Here is a 22,119-nt window from a genome sequence, read left to right on the forward strand (position 1 = left end):
TGAGCTATTTCCCCCATATATATGTATGTAGATTGTTTTCCCAGTGAATTAAACTCTGTGTTCCCTTCAAGCTAGTTTATTGATGGCTTCCACACAGTCTGAACTCTCAGTACTGAGCAAATGGAGTTACGTTTGTTCATATAGGATAAAAAGATTAGGTACCACTAGAAACTCATACTCTGTTGTCGCAGTATATTTAATATTTTTGGTTTGAATTTCATGATGTTTTCACTGTATAACCTAGTTGAAAACTGTACCTGCCAATGTATATTTATGTAGTGTGTTCCTCACTGTAAACAAAGTATTTGATCCCGAGAAGTTTTGTGATTTTCTGCTTTCACACACATTCAATTTTTGAAACTGAGTATATGAGGTGGGATTCGTTCATCTAAACTAAACCGAATGGATTCCTGTAAATACACTTACTGTGGGGTCTGAATATGTTTCCTAATTCCAGTTTGAAATTGATGCATTTTTCACTTTAAAACCAATTTGGAGCTAGTACCTTCCCGTATATATATATATACAGTGTAGTTTCCTGCTGAATAAAACTTTGTTTTCCCAAAAAACTAGCTAATTGATGACTTTTACACTGACCTAAATCTCAGAATTAACATGTGGAGAGATATTCGTTCATCTAACCTTAAGGGAATGTCTTGCAGTAGAAACGCTAACTTGGTTTCTCAGTATGTTTCCTAGTGCCGGTTTTAATTTCATGCAGTTTTCACTGTAAAACCGAGTTGGAAATATTACCTTCCCATATGTATTTATATAGTGTAGTTTTCCAGTGTAAAGAAAGTGTGTGTTCCAAACAAGCTAGTTGGTTGACGGCTTTCACACACACTTAACTCTCAGAATTGAGCATGAAGTGTGAATTTTTTCATCTAACATGAAGGGAATGTGTTGCAGTTGAAACATTTACTCTGGTTTCTCAGTATGTTTCCTATTGCCGTTTTGAAGTTCATACACTTTTCACTTTAGACACGAGTTGGAGCTTGTATCTCCCTATATATATATAGAGAGAGATTAGTTTCCCACTGGATAGAATCTGAGTGTTCCCAAGTTGCTTGATGATTGACGGCTTTCACACACAATTAATTCTCAGAATTGAGCATGTAGAGAGACGTTCATTCTTTTAGCAAAAAGATAATGGTTTGCAGTAGAAAGAATTACCCTGGTTTCTCAGGATGTTTCCTAGTGTCCTTTTAAAGTTCATATATTTTTCAGTGTAAACCCGAGTTGGAGGTAGTACGCCAATATATATGTATATATGTAGTGTCGTTCTTCACTCTTTAGAAACTATGTTTTCCCTTCAAGCTAAGTGATGTTTTACATTTGCACACATTCATCCCTCATAACTGAGCATGTGTAGACGCTTTCGTTCAATTACGATAAAGGGAATTCTTTGCAATTGAAACACTTACACGGGTTTCTCAGTCTGTTTCCTCATGCCGGTTTGAAGTTCATGCAGTTTTCACTGTAAAACCGTGTTGGGGCTAGTACCTCCCCATATAAAATCATGTCATGTATTTTCCCCATGAAAAAGATTGTGTTTCCCCAACAAGCTAGGTGTTTGACGGCTTTCACACTCACTTACTCTCAGAATTGAGCATGTTAAGATACGTTCTTTCATCTTGCATAAAGAGAAGAGGTAGCACTTGAAATATTTACTCTGTTTTCTCAGTATGTTTCCTAGTGGCGGTTTGAAATTCATGCAGTTTTCAGTGTAAAAACGACTTGGAGCTATTACCTTCCAATATAGATATATGTAGTGTATTTCCCCACTCAAAGGAAACTATGTTTTCCCTACAAGCTAAGTTATAGTTTACATTCACCCTTATTCAACACTCAGAACTGAGCATGTGGAGAGGTATTCTTTCAACTAGCTTAAAGGGAATGATTTGCAGTAGAAACACTTACTTTGTTTTCTCAGTATGTTTCCTAATTCGAGTTTGCAGTTCATGCAGTTTTAACTGTAAAACCAATTTGGAACTAGTACCTCCCCATATATAGGTATTTAGTGTTGTTTCCCACTGAAAAGAATTTGTGTGTTCCCAAAAGTTAGCTTCCTAACGGGTCTCACACTCATTTAACTCTCAGAATTGAGCATGTGTAGAGACGTTCATTCATATAGCATAAAGGGGATAGTTAGTAATAGAAACACTTACTCTGGTTTCTTAGTATATTAACTAGTGCTGGTCTGAACTTCATGCATTTTGCACTTTTGAACCGACTTGGAACTAGTACCTCCTCATTTATATGTATGTAGTGTATTTCCCCCAATCAAAAGTAACTGTGTGTTCCCTACAAGCTAAGTGATAGATGGCTTTCGCACAGAGTCTGCTCTCAGAACTGAGCATGGGGTGAAGCGTTAGTTCATCTAGGATGAAGGGAATGGGTTGCAGTTGAACCACTTATCTGGATTCTCAGTTGTTTCCTAGTGCCAGTTTGAAGTTCATTCAGTTTTCATTGTAAAATCGACTTCGGGCTAGTACCTCCCCGTATATATGTATGTAGTTAGTTCGGCACTCAAAAGACACTGTGTTCCCTACAAGCTAAGTGATAGATGGTATTCGCTAGCATTAAACTCAAAACAGAGCATGTGGACAGGCTATCGTTCATCTAGTATAAAGGGAATGGGTTGCACTAGAAATAATTACTCTTGTTTCTTAGTATGTTTCCTAGTGTCGGTAAATTTGCTGCAGGTTTCACGGTGAAACACTTGGACCTAGTACCTCTCCATATATATGAATATATTGTAGTTTTCCACTCAAAAGAATATGTTTGTTTCCAACAAGCTAGGTGACTGTCGGCTTTCACACACACTTAACTCTCAGAATTGAGCATGTGGAGTCTGGTTCGTTCATCTAGCATAAAGGGAATGGGTAGCATAAGAAACACTTACTCTGATTTCTCAGTATGTTTCCTATTGCCGGTTTGAAGTTCATGCAGTTTTCACTGTAAAATCGACTTGGAGCTATTACCTCCCCATATATATATGTAGTGTAGTTCCCCAGTCAAAAGAAACTGTGTGTTCCCTACAAGACTAGTGATAGATGATTTTGCACACATTCAACCCTCAGAACTGAGCCTGTGGAGAGACGTTCGTTCATCTATGATGAAGGGAATGATTTGCTGTAGAAGCACTTACTGTGGTTTCTCAGTATATTTCCTCGTGCCGGTTTGAATTTCATGCATTTTTAACTGTAAAACAGAGTTGGAGCTAGTACCTCCCCATATATATTTATATAGTGTCATTCCCAACTCAAAAGAAACTGTGTGTTCCCAAAAAGTTAGGTGATTGACGGCATTCACGCACACTTAAGTCTCAGAATAGAGCATTTTAAGATACGTTCATTCATCTACCATAAAGGGAATGGGTTGCATTAGAAAGACTTACTCTGGTTTCTCAGTTTCGTTCCTAGTGCTGGTTTGAATTTCATGCAGTTTTCACTGTAAAGTTGACTTGGAAATATTACCTCCCATATGTATGTGTATATTGTTTTTCTCCACTCAAAAGGATCTGTGTGTTCCCTACAAGCTAACCGATAGATGGCTTTTGAACACATTCATCTCTCAGAACTGAGCATGGAGAGAGGCGTTCATTCATCTAGGATGAGGGCAATGGGTTGCAGTAGAATCACTTAGTCTGGGTTCTCATTATTTTTCCTAGGTCCGGTTTGAATTTCATGCAATTTCCACTGTAAAACCAAGTTGGTGCTAGTATCTCACCATATAGATATTGTGTAGTTTCCAATAGAAAAGAAACTGTGTTTTCCCAACAAGCTAGTTGTTTGATGGCTTTCACACACATTCAACTCTCAGAATTGAACATGTGTAGAGGCATTCGTTCATGTAGCATAAATGGATTTTGTAACTTTAGAAACACTGCGATTTGTACGTATGTTTTCTAGTGCTGGTTTGAAGTTCATGCAGTTTTCAGTGTAAAATCGTGTTGGAGCTACTAGCTATCCATATATATATATATATATATATATATATATATATATATATATATATATATATATATATATATATATATATTTAGTTTAGTTCCACACTCTAAAGAAACTGTGTGTTCACAACAAGATAGGTCATTGACCGATTACACGCACATTCAACTCTCAGAATTGAGCATGTGGAGACGCGTTCGTTAATGTCGCATAAAGGGATTGAGGAGCCATAGAAACACTTAATGTGATTTCTCAGTATGCTTCTTAGTGTGAGTTTCAAGTTCATGCACTTTTCTCTGTTAAACCGAGTTGGAGCTAGTACCTCCCCATATATATTTATGTCGTGTATTTTCCCACTGAAAAGAAACTGTGTGTTCCCAACTAGCAAGGTGATTGACGGCTTTCACACACACTCAGCTGTCAGAATTGAGCATGTGGAGAGGCGTTCGTTCATCTAGCATAAATGGAATTTGAAAGCGATTATAATGACCTATGTTGGTATTAAAACAGTAAAGGGAGGATTAATTTAGAGCCTGTATAGTTATGATCAGCATACATGACAGAATTTCATTTTCAGCATAAATTTCTTTTTTTAACGTTCAGAAAACTTAATTCTTTCCTGTAACTGGATATAGATAGTGAATGTTTTAAAGTCTTTGAGCAACTGCTTTAAACTAGAATTGTTACTTTGCTTCTGGTCTTTAACCTAAGGGAATATCCAGAATTCCAGTGGCAGTTCAAAGCAAGGGCCTGAAACTTGCCTATTACTTGTTTTAAGTACAGTAAGAATAACTGTATACTAGGGTACCGTGGATAACTGAAGGGCTGCTTGGATATGTTATATGTAAGTTATATTTTCAAAAATTATTAATATCATGAAAATCAATCAACCTTGGTGATCTATTTGGTATAATTTAATCTTTAATAATGTAAATTTTGATAGCCCTTTTATTTATGTAACTTATGAAAAATAAGTTGGCTTTATATAACTACTTTTTAAATAAATGATTACATTTTGGGTTTTTTATCATTTGCTTATTAAAAATAGGATATTAATTACACAATATGTATTTTCCTTCAAGTTCATACATTTTTCCCAAAACTATCTTGACTTGTTTAGATAAGTTAACCCATAGTCTGATTTATTTTAAACACTCAGAATGTTCTTATGTATGTTGCTTTATTAGAGAGCAAGAATTCCTTATTATTTTTAATAAAATATACTTGCAGGAAACTATACTGGGATTCTTTCATTCACAGAGTCAAGCAATGATTCCTGTTTTGTTAGATCAGGTGTCTAGGTCTCTCAACTTCCAAAAGATTACATGGACAAAGTTAAAAACGCCATTAATGATCTACTAAGAAAGTTTATTGTGTTCCTTGATTAAAAGTATAAATATGGGTCAGCCTTAAATTCGGATGTAAAACTGTTATGAATTACATGAGTCTTCTCCAAAATTCTTTTTTTAAACATTTTTTATTGATTTATAATCATTTTACAATGTTGTGTCTAATTCCAGTGTTCAGCACAATTTTTCAGTCATTCATGGACAATAACACACTCATTATCACATTTTTTCTCTGTGAGTTATCATAACATTTTGTGTATATTTCCCTGAAAAATTCTTTAATTTGGGCTTTAAACCCTCCAGTAAAATACTGGTTTGAAGGAAGAAGAAAGTTGAGAAATGATTCAATTCAAATTCTATGGGAATAAACAAAGCTAAATGTTTCAGTCATTATTTGAAGCAGAACAGATATGTTTTCTGCACCATATGATTTTAATATTATTCATCTGAACATACGGTATAGACACCATGAGACCACAAGCCAACAAACAAGATGTCAGGTAAAGCAAGAAAAACAACTGAGGGGATTTTCTACTGCAAAATTTCCCCTAACTCGAACTGTAATAGAGAACAAATCTGACGCCACATTGGATCTGTTCCTTTAGTTTGAAGCACTGTGCCCTGTTTTCCAGGCTTAATCTTGCTGGCTCTGCACTTTTTGTAAAACAACGTTGCCTTTAGCCTAATACCTACAGGAAAGCCTATTCTTGGGGCTCTGACCTTTAATGATGTTAGCACTTCTGCACTTATGCAGGGATGGCAAGTTGCAAAATAGAGAATAACCTTTGTTTTGTTGGAGATTTACAGGGACACCACAGCCTGGCACACATGGATGACTGCAAGAACAAAGAATGCCTGCAGCAAGAAGTTTGCACAGCCAACCACACTCCCTCCCCTTTTTAGCTTAAAAGGGGCCTGAATTCTGACTTGGGCAAGATGATTCTCCAGGACATTAGTCCCCCATCTTCTTGGTCTGCCAGCTTTCTGAATAAAGTTACTATACCTTGCTCCAAAACCTTGTCTCCTGATTTATTTTTTTATCGCTGTTGTGTAGCGAGCAGAACAAGTTTGGCCTCGGTAACAGAACCAGCTTTGTCATTTCGTCTGATGTGAAATCTCTCTGGGTGTACACGTGCTTGCCTGGTGGTGGTGGTGGTAGTAGGCAAAAATATTTCACTTCTCCTGATTTCAATAGGCTAAAATTTCCTGCTATTTAAGTCAACTCTAGACTTTTACAGAATCACCTGCAGATGTGCTTCTGGAAGCTAGAAAAATTCCAACAATGAAAATAATTGTATTGTCTCCAGACAAGATACTTTTCCTCAAAACTGAGTAGCTGTGAGACACAATTCAGGAGTACAGATAGATGCAGTGTGCTTCATTTCCCATGTTGTTCCAACACAATTTTCCAGTTATATCAAAGTAAATTAAAATCAGTCTTCAATAGCAGATGCTCTGGCATGATACAACAATGTCAATTCCACATATTGAGCCAGAGCAGCTTTAGAGTAAATAATTTTATACCAAATCCTGCTTGATGTCCTGTCTTCTCCCTGGTGGCTAATTCCTTCTTCTGTCTTCCTAAAAGTTCTCCTGTTATGGGAAGTTAGCCTTTACTGTGCACATTCAATTGAGAAGACACAAATTAAATATAGGAGGGGATGACATGCATATTTAATTCTTACTTATACATAAATACAAACACACAGGACCTGTGTCTTGGAAGACGTCACTTCCTAATATGGGCAAGAGGATGGTCTATAGTTCAATCAATGATCTAAAAGCAGTTTTCTAGGATATAATAAAGCAATGCCTGAGTTATAAGACAGAACAACCCCTGGATATGAAACAGTGGCACCAATCAGTGGGGGCACATGTGTGCACACACACGCCCATGCACACAGAGCAGCCTTGGAGACACTCCATCTGTGCTGATGGAGCAAAGTCATGCTGGGGAGATGAGGAAAAAGTGCCTAATACAATCAAACCAGGACACCTGAGGAATGGGTCATAGGAGTCAATTAAATTTTCTGGTTAGCTGTAGGTCAAACAAAAACACTTTTAGTTTCAAACGTCATTATTAAAAATTTTGTTAAAGCACAGGAGCCTGTTTTCCTGCCTTGCTTAGTGTCATATGCCATATTAAACATGACAGATTCATGCTTCTCTGACTGTGGAATGGGAAAGGCCTTGCTGTCCTATTCTGAATATTAGTCTATGTTTTGCAGCACAGTGGATACTGAAAATGGGGCAATTTGAGTGAATGGGAATGGACATAACCTAGCAGTCATTGACTGTGTGTGATCTGCCAACTTTCTCCAAAAAGAAGGGGTAGCAAGCAAATCAGATTAATTCAGGGATCTTGGGGTGGGGAGTCGGGTGGGCTGACAGCTGGGTGGTCTCATGTAGCTGTTTTACTGTGTAAAATAGTGACTATGAACCACAGTGACACATTGTCAAATTCTTGTGCCTGTAGCTGTGATACCTGGCCAAGTCTGTGCAGCCAATTTTATCGATGGTGCATAATGAAAATAACTAACCTTCCCTGAGGACCATCTTATGTGAAATCCATTCATTGTCTCACTGAATTCCCTAAGAACACTTTTTGGTACATAACAGTCTTAAAATATGAAGCAGGGATAAAATGAAGCTCTGAAGTGTTGAAGCCTTGCCCGAAATCATGCAGTTGGGAAGACGCGGTGCTGGGAGCTAAGCTCGAGCCAGACTACAGAACCTGAAGGGCCCAGCAAGTCCCCTCACCCAGGAACCTGGCCCACAGCCACTGCCAGGTCCTGTTCTGTTTCTATGAGTGCTCATGGGAAAGTGCCAGGGACTTAGCGTAAATATGACTTGATTAAGAAATTCAAACTGGGATAGCCTTTTGTTTGGGACTGCAACCTGGGAGTGAAACTGGCAGTGAAGTAAGGGAGGAAACAGCCCTGGTTGTAAGAACATTTCTAGGGAAGAAGGCTCCCTGATGGGCTGGCATGGGAATCGCTGTGGTTGTGAGCCCCCTGTTGCCCTGTGGGGGTGTGGGCAGGGAAGGAGAGAGACTGTTCAAACTGGTCATAGTCACTACAGTTTGTAAACAGCTGAGTTCTGTTCCCTCACAGCTCAGACACATGCAGGACATGAGGCTGCTTAGCTAATGACCAACAGTGGGTAGCAAAGGCCAAGAGTGGGGTGGGGAGGAGAGATGGGACCACCTTCTAGAAGAACCTCTGCCCCAGGGGTCCAGGAATGTAATGAATGATTGGGGATTCACAAAGGGTTTATATGACCTCATCAGGTAGTTCCTACTTTAAACTGAGAGTCTGGAATATATGGTAAAATACGGTGGAATGACTGCTCTTATTTTAGGTTCTGCAAAAACTTAAACAGATGGATTTCTATCTCCATTATACAAGCACTGCTGGGTAACCTTTAGAGACATGTGAGGATCAAACGAGTGAGTACTTATTAATACTATTACCATGCTTCTACTGAATTAACACTTCTGCAACAGTATAATGGCCACGCTTCTTAACAACTGCCTCTGTAAGAGCTCTTGTAAGTCATAAATAATATTTATAAAGAAAATATATTAAAATAATAACAATTACAGTTACAACAAATATGTTGTTTATAGCGATGTCAGTGTTAGCATCTGCCTCTCATATTAAACAATGCCCAACACTGGATTCCTTAGGAAGTAATGCCAATGCATGTTTGGACTTTTCAAAGTCTTCAGCCCATGAAGACTTTTTACTCACATTGGTCCACCACAGCCAGAATTGCTGTTCCTTGCATGGTGGGCTGCCATGCTGCGATGTCCTGGGCTTTTTCTGGTACCATGCGTCTATACAGGGTAGTCAAGTTTCCACATACCCACTCTGATTTGCAATATATTGTTCTCCAGAGCCAACAGATTGGCCACTGGAAAGAGGCCACAGATAAGGTGGTGAACCCAAACTGAATACCTGTTGAAGGAATGGACACACAACATGGAGTGGTGGATGGATGGAAGGACAGCATCAATTCCTTTACTCCTGTAAAGAGAGAGGGGCAAATGGTGAACTAAATCCCAAAGAGAAAAGACATTCATGGTAATAATAATGTTCAACAGTGAAAGAATCCAAACAAAAGGCAAATATAAAATCTCTCGGAAGAAGACACATTACAACCTGTTTCTTTCACGTATATACCCTTAGTAGGAATAACATACTTAAAAATCTTCAACCAATCATAGTTATTTTCTGGTAACAAACTTGGGAATCTTGAAGCATATTATTCACTCTCAGTGTTGAAATAATACAATCTTGGAAGATGATTTGTCATTGAGGATTAAGAAAAAGAATATTGTGGTTGTATATAAGAATTTAAAAAGGAATAAGGAATGTACTTTTGGGAAAGCTCTGCATAGAGAATGTTGGAGGAAATGCACTGAAAATAGGCAAGTGAGCAAGCTCCCTTGAGTCTGGGAAGGTGAGTGCAGCACATTCAGAGAGTCTATGAAGTTATTACAAGTCACAGAAAGGTATGCAATTAAAGTGTCTTCCTAAGCAAAATATCCTTCTTCAGGAATTTTTATCTTGATATTTCTATGGTCTGTGTGGTCACAGGAAGTCAAAGTTATGGTGGTGGCTTAGAAGTTCTTTTCTCTCTGTCTGTAATTTACAGGACATTGCTACAGATGGGGCAGCAGAGATCTGCGGTAAGCTGTTCCATGGGGTGGGGGAGCAGTTAGAAATGATAAGGCCAGAGATCTAAAAGACTTTTAGACCCTAACTGGCAGACTTTTAAGTAAACTACCACAGGTATGTAACTAAGACAGTGGATGAAAGGCAAGTTTGTAGTCCCTTTAGTGTTACTGCTCAGTCAAGGGATAGGGACCACTCTGGCCAGGAACGGCAAGACCGTGGATTGGGTGGATGAGTAGGAGGAGCTGACATTTGCTTCTGACCTGAGAGGCAGGGGTGTGTTGCCGAAAAACCGACAGTGCTGGAAAGAAGCCTCATGTCCCCAGCCTAAAAGGAGATGTCATATTCAGGGAAGTCACAGAGAAAGAACCAGAGTTAGTGATGCCACAGGGTCAGCAGCGTGGCAGCAGTGATGTCAGTATCTGTTTCCATAACCCACCTAACCCTACATGAACAAGTCTGCCTACAGGGGGCGGGTAAGTATCAGAAAAATGTGGAGTAGGTGCAGCCACTGGCAAATTGGCAAGTGGACATCTTAATGAAATGCACTGCTCACAGTCACCATATTGGAAAGAGGGCCCCACACTGTCAGATCCCTTTCTAATTCAAGAGAAACTAGAAATTAAGACTTCATTAGCAATCATCCCTGTTCAAACCCAGAAAAGATATCATTTATAATGACAACCAAGGCACAGACTATTCAGAAATAAATTAATGAAAAATGTTAAAATGATTCTGATAAATGACTTAAAAAAGAAAAAAAATAATGATTGAATGAACAATAGAATGCACCATCCTCTTCAGTTGGCAGACTCAAATTTGGGGGACATAGAACATTTTTTCTCCAAAATAAATTTAGTATCTGAATGCAAATTTACTTAATAAACCCGAATGGATTTAAGAAAAATTTCTGAAAGGTGATCCTAAATTACTTCCAGAAATATACACAAATATACAAATAAAATAATGAGGAGAGATGTTTGAATTTGTAATATTAGGCACACTCTGGAAAAGGATAAAATAGGACCAACTGTAGGAGATATTAATCTATGGTCATGGAAACAGTATAGAAATAGTGCACTGAGAGTATGAATGAAATAGAATACATTTCAAGAATAGATGTGGATATTTAAGAGATTTTAGTAATATTATAAAACTGACACTTAAAATCAGTGGATTCAGGTACTGGTGTAATTAACTAAATCATTAGAAGGCCTGGTACATTGTCCGCACTTTTGACATTAAAATAAATTCCAGAAAATTTTTTAATTAAAAATAAAACACTAGAAATAACCCAACATGATTTAATCTGTTCAGATAGTCAAGCGAGAAGAACTTTCTAAAAAGCTTTTGGAACAAATACCAACAAGAGCAAAGGCCTAGCAACACAGCAAGGCCAGAAACGCCCCCTGTAAAACAAAACTGACCCTTGCCCAACCCTCTCTCACTGCCCTGTATTGCTCTCTGATACTTTCTATACTTTCTTCTTCCCTTTAAAGTCCAGTATCTTGGAGAAGTGCCTGCGCTGATGACTCCTCCAGGGCTCAGAGCCCTGCATCCCCCACGGCCCTCACCGCGGCACTGAGAAAGGAGTTGCACTGCCTGTGGCTGCGTGTTTCAAACCAGTGGGCATTTTCAGCTCCTGTTTATTTGATTACCAGGTAGCTTTTGCCGTGGACAAATATTTTCCTCTCAGTGGAATGTTTTCCCCCTTAATTTTTGTTTTAATTAAATAAATATTAAAAGCCCAGGCAGAAAAGTGTGTGTGCACATATGCACACACACAGATACACACAGATCTGTTTTTTAAAAGCTACCTAAGTGTAGTCCTCCTCCGCCTTTTCCTCAGTTTAGACAATTAGAGGTGGGCTTTAGCCCTTGCTTTTATGCCCCACACAACCCCCTTTCTCACTACGCTCCTTTTATTCAGTGTTCAAATCCCTCTTAAGCCAGGTTACAGCCTTCTCTGTGTTGCCTCAACTCGTTTTCTCTCAACTGCACTGCTATTCTTCTTTCTCTTGGTGGACCTCTCTTCTCCCATTTGCCATGTACATGGCCCTTTTCCCCAAGGCCTCGTCTTCAGTCCTCCACCTGGCAGGACTGAATCGCCCCCACAGCCTCACCCACAGCTCCTCTGAGCTCCTGACTGGTGAAACCAGCTTAACAATGGACATCACCCCTTAGATGTCCCATAGACACTTCACACTCCAAATGTCACACACAGAACCATCTCCTCGAAACCAGCTCCTCCCCTTACACTCCCCCTGCAGATCTGCTCTCTGGATGGGTCACTGAAAGTCAACTCAGCAGCTCTGCGGCCCGCCGCCCCGGTCCTGCAGTCCCCACTGCAGCAGTCACCACTTATGCCGCCCATGTCTCTCTCCTTCTGCCCACGGCCTCTCTGCAGGCATGTGCCAATTGTTGTCTGGGTTACCTGGGTTGGTCCCCGAAATATCCTTTCCCCCAAAATATGGGCCTCCCCCCAAAAATAGTATCTTCCATTCTGCTGCCAGAATAACCAGATATTCTGCAACATAAACATTATGCAATTCTCTTACAAATATTCCAATATATCCCTGCTTCCTTAAGGATATATTGAAGTCTAAGCACACAAGGCCCATCGTGACAGAGGCCTTGTGCACCTGATATTCCCACCTATGGATCCTTTGTTCTAGCTCTACTTGTTGTTCTTCAGTCTGGCCAAGCCACTTCATGCTGTGTACACATATATGTCTCTGCCTCTCTGCATGAAGTGTCCACTCCCTCTACCACAAAATTGAGAGCTAACTTCCTTTCACCTTTCAAGATTCAGTTCAAATATTTCCAGCTCTAGGAAGTCCAATTTGTGTTCACCTGCTTAGCAATCCATTAACTACTTGCCATGCCTCGCCTGGCCTGGGAAGTGCAGACACCAAGTCTTACCTGTCTTGGTCTCCCCAGCAGTTGATGCAGTGTTTGGCATAGCAGTACTCAATGTTTGTTGGTTGGATAAATGAATGAATCAGTAAAGAGATGAGAGGTCTAAAATCGCCCCCAGTTACTCAGCTGCCATTTTGGAAAGTTTATTCTGCGGAGTTAAGGAAATGTCAGTGCAGGTGGTGGGCAGTCAGAACAGAGGTGAGGGCGTGGGGGAGACAGGCCTGTTCCTGGAGAGCGCAGGAGAGGAGTGGGTGGGAGAGCACTGGAGAGATAGGGAAAGGAGGGGGCGGGTGCAAGGAGATGTTGAAGAACAACTGATATTAAATGCAGTAAATTAAATGGAGAACATAATATATGAAGGGAAGATCAAGTTAACACAGCAAGGGTGGAAAAGGCAGTACCAGAGATGCAGAGCTCTCACTTCATCCCTCACAGCATTCCACTTATGGCACCCGCCCTCTGGGAAGGCAGCGTCAAATTCTTGAGAGACTGGTGTTTGTGCTGTGGGCGCTCTAAGTACAAAACGGTATCTTATGGCTTCCAGATTTTAAGACTGATAGATTATTTCTCTTATGTCCCATGTCTGAGTTCTCAGGCAGCAGGATCATTCACTGGTGGGGGGAGAGATATTGTGGTTAACAACTCAGGGTTACTCTAATAATCTCAAAGGACAGTGGGGAATTCATGAAAACAAATAGAAGAGAAATTTCACTCAGAAAAAACCATTTGCCATATAGAACCTTGTGGGGGCATTGGGGGCAATGTTACCGCCACCTCATCTAATAGTTGTATGTGAGTGTGTTGAAACTCCAAGCTCAAGTCACTTAAACACGTAGGAGAACCAGGGTCCAGGCTGTGGTGCTCCAGACATGGACGGGAAGATGAAAAGTCTGACTACTGCCTCCGACAGGATCACTACAGTCGGGGAGCACAATGGACATGGACACGATCATGCACCATCAAGACAAGAATCAAGTACAATTCATGCCTAGACAGGAGAGCAGATAATCTCTAAAAAGTGGAGGGGTCCCTGTCAAGGCTTGGCAAGAGTCCTTCCAGGCAGAAAAGCAGAGAAAGGTAATTCAGGCGAAGGAGACTAGGGTTGGTGGCTGCGTGCAAGGCCTAACGAAGCACGGGTGGAGGGCTCCAGGGTCATCTATCAGTAGCTGTTCCCCTTCAGCAGCTAAGAGGCATAACTAAAAGGCAGGTGGGGTGTCATTAATGATCATGGGGAAAACTGGGAGGAGGAAACTGAGGTCAGGAGATCACCACCAAAGGCAATTTATTTTAGAGGAACAAAAATAATTCAAAAAGCACTTGGAAATTCTATCTCCCATGAATGAAAAGAACACAAAATAAGTTTCACTCCAGCATTGAATACAGAATAACAGACTTCCTACTCTCAGAAATGGATTGAATTTTCTAATTCGTCAGGGATTATTTAGATAATAGGAAAACGAATAAATCTGAAAAATCTCTCTAGAATAGCTGTTACTCCATCCTGTTATGTAGGGTAGAGTTAGGCTGAATTATTTAATTGGTATTTTAATGAGACTATAAAGTTCTAAAAGCCCTATCAATTTCTCCCAAAAGCGTACAATTTTTCCTTTCATGACATTTATTTGACTTAATTAGAACAATAACTTTTTTCCAAGGCTTTTTTTTGTGTGTGTTAAAATACCTAATGATATGCTGCCCCCAGAATGTTGTTGTTATTATTAATGCTGATAATACCCCCAATAAGACATATTTACCATTATGACTCATTTTGGAATAACAGGTCATTGGCTTAAAGTCCTTTTGAAAATAAGAAGAATAAACGAACATAATTTCTACACCAGGGACAGCAGCTGCACCCTTCATGGAACCTGGTCACTAAACACAGCAAAATCAAAGATGAAACTCAAATCAGACACCAGGCCACAAAGCATAGCTGACTGAAGATGCCACAATATGACCTTTCATTCACCGAGGGAACCAGATGCATTTCTATGTATAATGTATATTTTTAAAAGCAATTATTTTATATATAGAATGTAATTTAGGAAAAAGAAAACTCCATCTGTAGACTTATAAACAGGAAGCACAAAGGGTGCCTTTGCAGACAAGAACCTGCATGCATAAATGCAAAGCCTATTGACAAAAATCCTTTCCTGTCTCCTAAGTTTAAAAAAAAAAAAAAACTACTTCAAGGCAGTGGTGAGCTGAAAGTTTTCAGATACAAAACGTGCACATCAACAGCCTTCTAGTAGATAAAAGTGCACCATGCATAATAGAAAAGATAACGTTTCCTATGGAAATCTATTTTGAGATGCAACAATTTAAAGGCAACTGAGAGCTCAAAACCAAGTTCAACCAAGAGGAACAGAGCCCAAGCAAATGTACGGAAATGGACAAAGACATTGGAGAAGGAGGGGATCTGTGTTCTACCGATACTCCAGATCAGAAAATTCATCCTGAATTCAAGCCAGTGATGTGTCATGAGGTCACTCAAGGAACCAGGCAGAAACCATCAGCCAGAAGAAATAGGAACAATATCAAAGGCAGGTGTGAGATGTGGAAGGGGTGACCCAGTGCACCTTGCTGCAATGAGGCAGGATGCGCTTGCGGGCTTTCTGTACAGGCTGACTGGCTCACATGACTCTGTTTAGAAGGATATCAGCCAACAGCTGTGCCACACGGGCTACAGCCTGAGCTGAGTCACATCTAGTAACGGTTCTGAGTTCATCCTTAGACGACATGACCAGAAGGATCTGAGAATCAATGGTGGAGACATATCTGAATAAGTATTCCATTTCATTCCTTGGCAGTAAATCTTCAGCTTTGTACAACATAAATATTGACAAAGATATACACAGGCACCCTATTTGAAAGCCTGACTGCATAATTGCATCTAATGGAAAAAAGCGGGCTCCGTTTCGGTATGCTAGGACATTGTTTGGCTTGGTAACCGATGCTTCTGAGACCCAAAGCATACTCTAGTATAACCGACAGCACAGAAATCTCCACTGATGACTTACTCATTTCAGGGTATTCATAAAATAACCCCAGTTTGCTCATGGGATACAGATGGTTTTCCCGTTCCCATCGTGGGTTGGTCTGTTCTGCTCCCGAAATTGTGGCATCATTAGATTCATGATCCAGCTGTCAAACAGATCAAATTATAAGGCAGGATATTATCAGACCAAGGTCATAAAAGTATTACTGATATCTCAAGCTGAACACATCATCTTCCCAAGAATTTAATTTCTTGTTTTCAGGATAAATTTCTTTTTATTGCTGCCTCCCTACCCTCAAATATTGTGAAAACTAGTCCTGACTACGTGCCTTGGGTTTACCAAAATTGTAACGACTACTACTACTTTATCTCCTACCTCCTTTTCAGGTGGGCATTTTAGCTTTTAGAAGATGCCTTCCCTCATTTGTCTTTTTTACCCCCACTTTTCTGCTATTATCCACCATGGCCTTTCCAGTCTGAAAATCGTCAGAGAAAATAAGTAAAAGAAAGAAATACAGGTTCTGTGAGCTGGTGATAAGTGCTGTGGAGGAAAATAAAGGAGAGTGAAGAATGTGTGCTAGGGAGGAGTGGGGATGGGGCAGTGACCTTTGAATAAGGCAAAGACGGGAGCAAAGGGGTTTGCAGAGAATGGGCAGAGGAAACAGTGATCACAGGCCTGGAGGTCCCTCACGCTGGACAGACAGCATGGAGACTGGTGTGGGCCACAGTGAATAGGAAATAAGTGGTGGTTTTGGGGGTGGAGCCTTAGAGGCTGCCGTGAGGATGTGGGCATTTTTCCCTTTGAAGGAATTGCGGAGCCCTGGAGGGTCACCGAGCAAAAAAGTGATACTCTAATTTGGATAGAACAGGTCCAAGACCCTAATATAAGCTGAACAAATCAAGGGCCAAAGAAGTGACATGCCACCTCAAATTCAGTGCAGAGCTTGAAAGAAACACAGCCTCGACTCGCAGCCCAATGCTCTGCCCCCTTCTGGATGCTGTCCCACAGAGCTGTCTCTAACGTTATGTTTTTTCCTCACTCAGAGGCTTGTGGGCCAACTGAATGCTTCCCCCTTTTTCAAATGGCAATTTGTCCTGAAAGGAAATCAGAGTTGGCAGTGAAACAAGGCATGGACCTGTAGCCTACAGAGCTGTTGTCTCTGAAAGCAACAGGTGGCACGTGGTTTACTCGTGGAGTTCAGCAGAAGAGACAGAGCAACAACAGACAACTTAGCATCTGGCTGAGCTTCGGCTGACAACACTGCACGTTTGGATGGATTTCAAATTTGGACAGTGAGGCGGCTTCACACGAAAGGCAGGTGTATACATCATACATGCCCACACGTCTGTATGCATACACACGTAGACACACACAGAGCATATGATGTGACTTGTAAAGAGCTGCCTCTGCTTGGTTTCCCACGGCCTCTAATTTCAGCATTAACCTTTCATTGGCCATGCTCCCAGGTCTGCTACGAGATTTCTTTGCAATGGAACATGCCCTTCGCTTCACAATCTTTCCCCACTTCTTTCAATGACATTAGGGGAAGAGCAGGGAGCCCTGGGAAATGCTGGGGATATGGACTCGAGATACCGCTGAATCTGAATCCACACTTCATGGCTTATTTGTTATTTAACTTTATTTACATTCAAAATGCAATTGTTGCAGATCTCAGAAGATGATTTACACTCACTGCTATGGCAGAATGTTGCGGTTAGTAGACTCACCACTGGATCCTCTTATTCAACACGTTCTTCCAATATTTCAGATATTACTGTATCACAAATGCCCATTTATATATTTTGATATCTGCTTTTCAGTATAATTATCTTCCTTCTTTATTCTCTAAATCTTATGGTTTTAAAACATTTTTCTGAGAAGTGTTCCACAGGCACTTTACATATGATAATTTGATAAAGAGATCCTGGAGATCAAAACCACATTTAAATCCTGAGATAAACTCAACTGTGTCATATACATGGCTAGGTTTAGTCTGCTTACTTTGTTACTTTGTTTAGTAATTTTTGTTTCAAACAACAAGATCCTTCTGTATAGTACAGGGATCTACACTCAATAACTTTTAATAGCCTTTAGTGGAAAAGTATATGACAAGGAATATATAGATATAGTCCAAGAATTAAACAAGAATTAACACAATATTGTAAACCAACTATAGTTTCAACAAAAAAAGTTGAAATAAAATTGAGAGATGAAACTTCCACTGCCCAGGCTGCTATGAGGATGAAAAAATTCAAAGCAGGCCAGGTATTAGCAACCCCCCTGACACAGCAAAACCCCATGTGGGGTCTTCCTTTTGAGCAGCACAGGCTAACCGGCTGTGGTCACCTGTAAATAAGGTTGAAGTCACTTAGACCCTTGGCTTGGGATCACCGTGGCCACAGGGGTGGGGGTCACTGTAGCACCTACGAAAATGACGGGGCCAGCCTGCTGCTGAAGCCACTCCCCAGGCTGCAGCCCAGAGCGCTGCAGGCAGGTCTGTGGTCCGGCCGGGGGCGCACAGCTCCACAGCCCCTCGGAGGCCTGCAGTGCGGGTGGCGCTGGGACCGCACTCGTCCATTACCCTCCCTGGCACCCAGACTCGGGATTCTCCTGGGGGAATTTTTCTCTGCCTCATACTTCCTGTCTCAGCCACTTGTGGAATCCGGTCCATGCCCCAGGGAAGAAGGGCTTTTACCCTCTGGGACCCAAATCCATCACGGTTTGGATCCAGAATGAAACTTCCATGTTAACTCACCTGGCGCTCCCTTCTTGTGCTGAACTGCCCTCCCCCGTCGATGGCATTAGGTCATATTAGAAGTCCCGACTTGCTTGTCCTTAGCTAAGACTCTGAGCCTCTTGCTCAGTGTTCCTGAGTGGAATCACTCATCTGTGGCAGAAAAGCTTGGGCTGTCGTCTACCCATCATTGTCCACGGTCTTTTGGGCTTTCTGTTGGTTTAAGGTTCTTGTGCAGGGATATCAATTTGCACATGAGAAGCAACTGTAGACATTTTAAAAAATACAGACACTGGATCCTCCCCCCTCTCCTGCCAAGGCTGGAAGCTTTCTCCCTCTAGCAGGGGTTACACAATCATTTGCTTGGGAATTGACCACACATATTGGCATAATCATAGTATATTGCCCTTTACTCTGTGCTTGCCACGTGGCATTTTCTACTTCATGTTGTCTTTGTACCTTCATTATCACATTTAATCCCTGCATTATAGATTATCACCATTTCTGTTGAGGACACTCCTACTTGCTAATCTTGAATACAAGTATCTTTGATTCTCTTAAATTATTTCATTCCTGAGTTTCCTGTTCCTGAATTTAAAGAGTGAATTATGGACGCATGTATTTAAGATTCTCTTATTATATGTATCTGACTCATCCTCTAACCAAATCATATCTGGAGAAGAGAAATTTTCTCTTTTAAACATTTGCTTTTTCTTATTATATAGTAGTGCATACACACAGTGGAAAATGTAGAAACATATAAAGTAAGAAAATTACAGCCATACATTATCTAAACACCAAAGGACTATGCTATGTCATTTTGGGCATTTAACTATTTTTCTTTATATTTTATCATAAAATTTCCCTAGGAAAGTTGCTTAACCCTGGAATTGTACTAGCCTTTTGTCCAGTACAGAATAACATTCCCAGAAATGACCCCAACATCAAAATAGTATGTGAGGCTGGGAAGGCCACAGGGCACTCAGCTTATTGTCTGAGTCCTACAAAGAATGCTGTTAATTCACTGATGTTACGCATTCGATGCCTGTGAGTCATTCACTCACTCAGCTGGCTCGGACTGAGACCTACTTTATACCAGGTGCCGATCCAAGTGCTGGGGAGACCCCAGAGGGAGCCTGGATCACGGCATCACTGTCCTTAATTTGCTCCCAGAATCCTACTCAAGAACCCTACATGGGATAGGGGGGGCGGAGGCAGGTGAGATATGGTGAAATTCATTTCATTATGTTCCTTTAGACATATTTAAAAAGCATGAAAATAGTCGCTAATTTTGGTAAGTTTTCTTTTCCTTTCCTATGTATTTTTGAGGATGGGTATAGTTTTGGTGCAGCAAGAGTAATTGATAGATCTTTGGTATGTTAGGATTTTATATGAAAAATTAAGAAGGAAACTGCACTTATACAAAGAGAAGAGGCAGTGAGGAAAAAACAAGCCACCCTCGAACTTGGCTACAATTCAGAATTCCTGGTTTTCAAAAAAGGGAAACATAATTCAAAATAAATTCCCTAAATATTTTAGCCCATAGTAGAAATACATGGAGGCAAAGTTCAGCTCACTGGAACCTAGAACAATGTGCTTACTTAAGCGAAGGTATAAACAGACCACAGATACTATAATGCATCCTTTATTTTAAACTAGTTCATGTGAGCAAGTTTCATTTCACATAAATTGCTAAGTAACAGTTTTGGAAATATATCCTTCTTGATTGGTAAAAATAGCTCACGGATTACCAGATTCAACAAAATTTAGTATTAAATAATTTACTTATTTCCTTCAGGAAATTATTTTGAGTAATCTGAGTTAAGTGTTTCCTCTATCTGATCTATTACTTTTCACAGAGAAAAGTAGTATTATTTGCACATGACCTACTTTTACTCCTCTGGAAATATCTGACTGTGAGCTCAGGTTAAGGGTTTTCTACTGCACAGTAGGGAAAAAAAAGTTTCATTTCACAGCGGAGATCAGAATCATTTTTTTGAGGGGCGTGGTGAGCTGGGGGACAAGGGAAATGCCTTTGTTTCGAGACAGACCCAGGAATCCACACTGAAGCTGAAAGATGAAGCCCTTGTGAAGAAATGTGGAAGGACACACTGACACGAAAATGTGTTCACTCTGCAAAAACAGAAAGAAAGAAAGAAAAAATAATTTAACTGCCCTATAAAGAGAATGGACAGAAACTTGGTAATAAGGGAGAGAGAAGGAAGGTTAAGAAAGGGAGGAGAAACAATGAAAGGAAACTTGGATGCGGTGGGCAGAATACCAGGTTTCTGGAGCCTACAATGAAGGATGATAAGAAAAAAAGTACAGTTTAAAAAAAGTTACAAAGTTTAAAATAGTTTAAAAATTAAAAAACAAAGTTAAAAAATAAAATTTTATAGTGGCATGGAAGATTTTAAAATGATGGAGGTTTTTTATTTCAAAATTCAAGTTGTTTGAGTTTCTCCCCCATGCTACAAACAACAATAACACCTGCTTGTGTAAGTGGTTTTGGGGGACGCCACAGAGAGGGACGAGCTCTGCAGATGGTTGGCCAGGAGCATAATGCTGGTGTGGAAGGCAAGACAGAAGAGAGATCAACAGTTTCATGAAAACAGATACTCAAAGCCAGAAATTATCTTAAAAAGGTTAGTGTGGTAGGCAGAAAAATGTTCCCCGCCAATATGTCTATGTCCTCATCCACAGAACATAGGAAGAGGTCAGATTCCCTGGCAAAGGGGCCTATGGTTGCAGTTGTGGTTAAGGTTGCTAACCAGTCGACTCTAAGAGAGACCAGCTGGATTATAGATTTGGGCTCAGTGTAATCACCAGGGTCGTTAAAGGAGGAAGAAGGAGGCAGAAGAGGGGAGAGAGGAGAGGAGATCTGACCACAGGTTCAGAGTCAGAGGCACACAACCATGCTGACCTTGAGACAGAGAAAAGAGGTCACAGGCCAAGAGACGCAGGTGGCCTCTGGAAGACAGAAAAGTCAAAGATACAGTTTCCCCTGAGGCCTTCAGAAACAGCCGTGTCAACACTTTGACTTCATCAGGCTTCTGCGTTCAAGAACCCTACAAGGTTAAATTTGTGTTGTTTAGTGGAGACTTTTTCTTTTTTCTTCCTACTACCATGATGTTTGGGGATACTAGTTACAACAGCAACAGAAAGCGAATACAGTAAGCTCCTTGAAATGTTCAGAAATTGCAGATAACATTGGACTGTCCACTTTGATGTGGGATTGGGCTTATGTGAAAATCAAAAGGACAGTGTGACCTTTGCTAACATCTGCTTTTCTCATTTTTAGGAAGAGAACAGTAAGTCAAAACCTCTGTTGTTATTATTTTAGACAGTGTCTCTTAAAACATTATGTAACCCTGTGCCTTAGGACCCTAAGAGAGTCTCTGTTCTTAGAAGAACCTGGATTCAGAGAGATAGGGTCTTACATCTGAGTCCCACAGTGGTCTCTTATTGGCAATGAGAGCTTGGGCA

At 40.5% G+C, this 22,119-nt stretch overlaps 1 long non-coding RNA gene across 1 annotated transcript in view; it reads right to left on the reverse strand.

Annotated features, from left to right (window-relative positions):
- Window positions 1-9,099: 9,099 nt before the first annotated feature.
- LOC140694853 (uncharacterized) overlaps window positions 9,100-22,119 on the reverse strand; it is a 28,403-nt gene continuing 15,383 nt past the window's right edge. Inside the window, exons 4-5 of the long non-coding RNA XR_012070496.1 lie at window positions 15,921-16,044; window positions 9,100-9,330 (exon numbers count right to left, since the gene is read on the reverse strand). This is a non-coding gene — a long non-coding RNA (uncharacterized lncRNA). The remainder of the gene's footprint in view (window positions 9,331-15,920; window positions 16,045-22,119) is intronic.

The sequence above is a fragment of the Vicugna pacos genome, unplaced genomic scaffold (genome assembly GCF_048564905.1).
Source record: "Vicugna pacos unplaced genomic scaffold, VicPac4 scaffold_105, whole genome shotgun sequence".
Lineage (NCBI taxonomy): Eukaryota > Metazoa > Chordata > Mammalia > Artiodactyla > Camelidae > Vicugna > Vicugna pacos.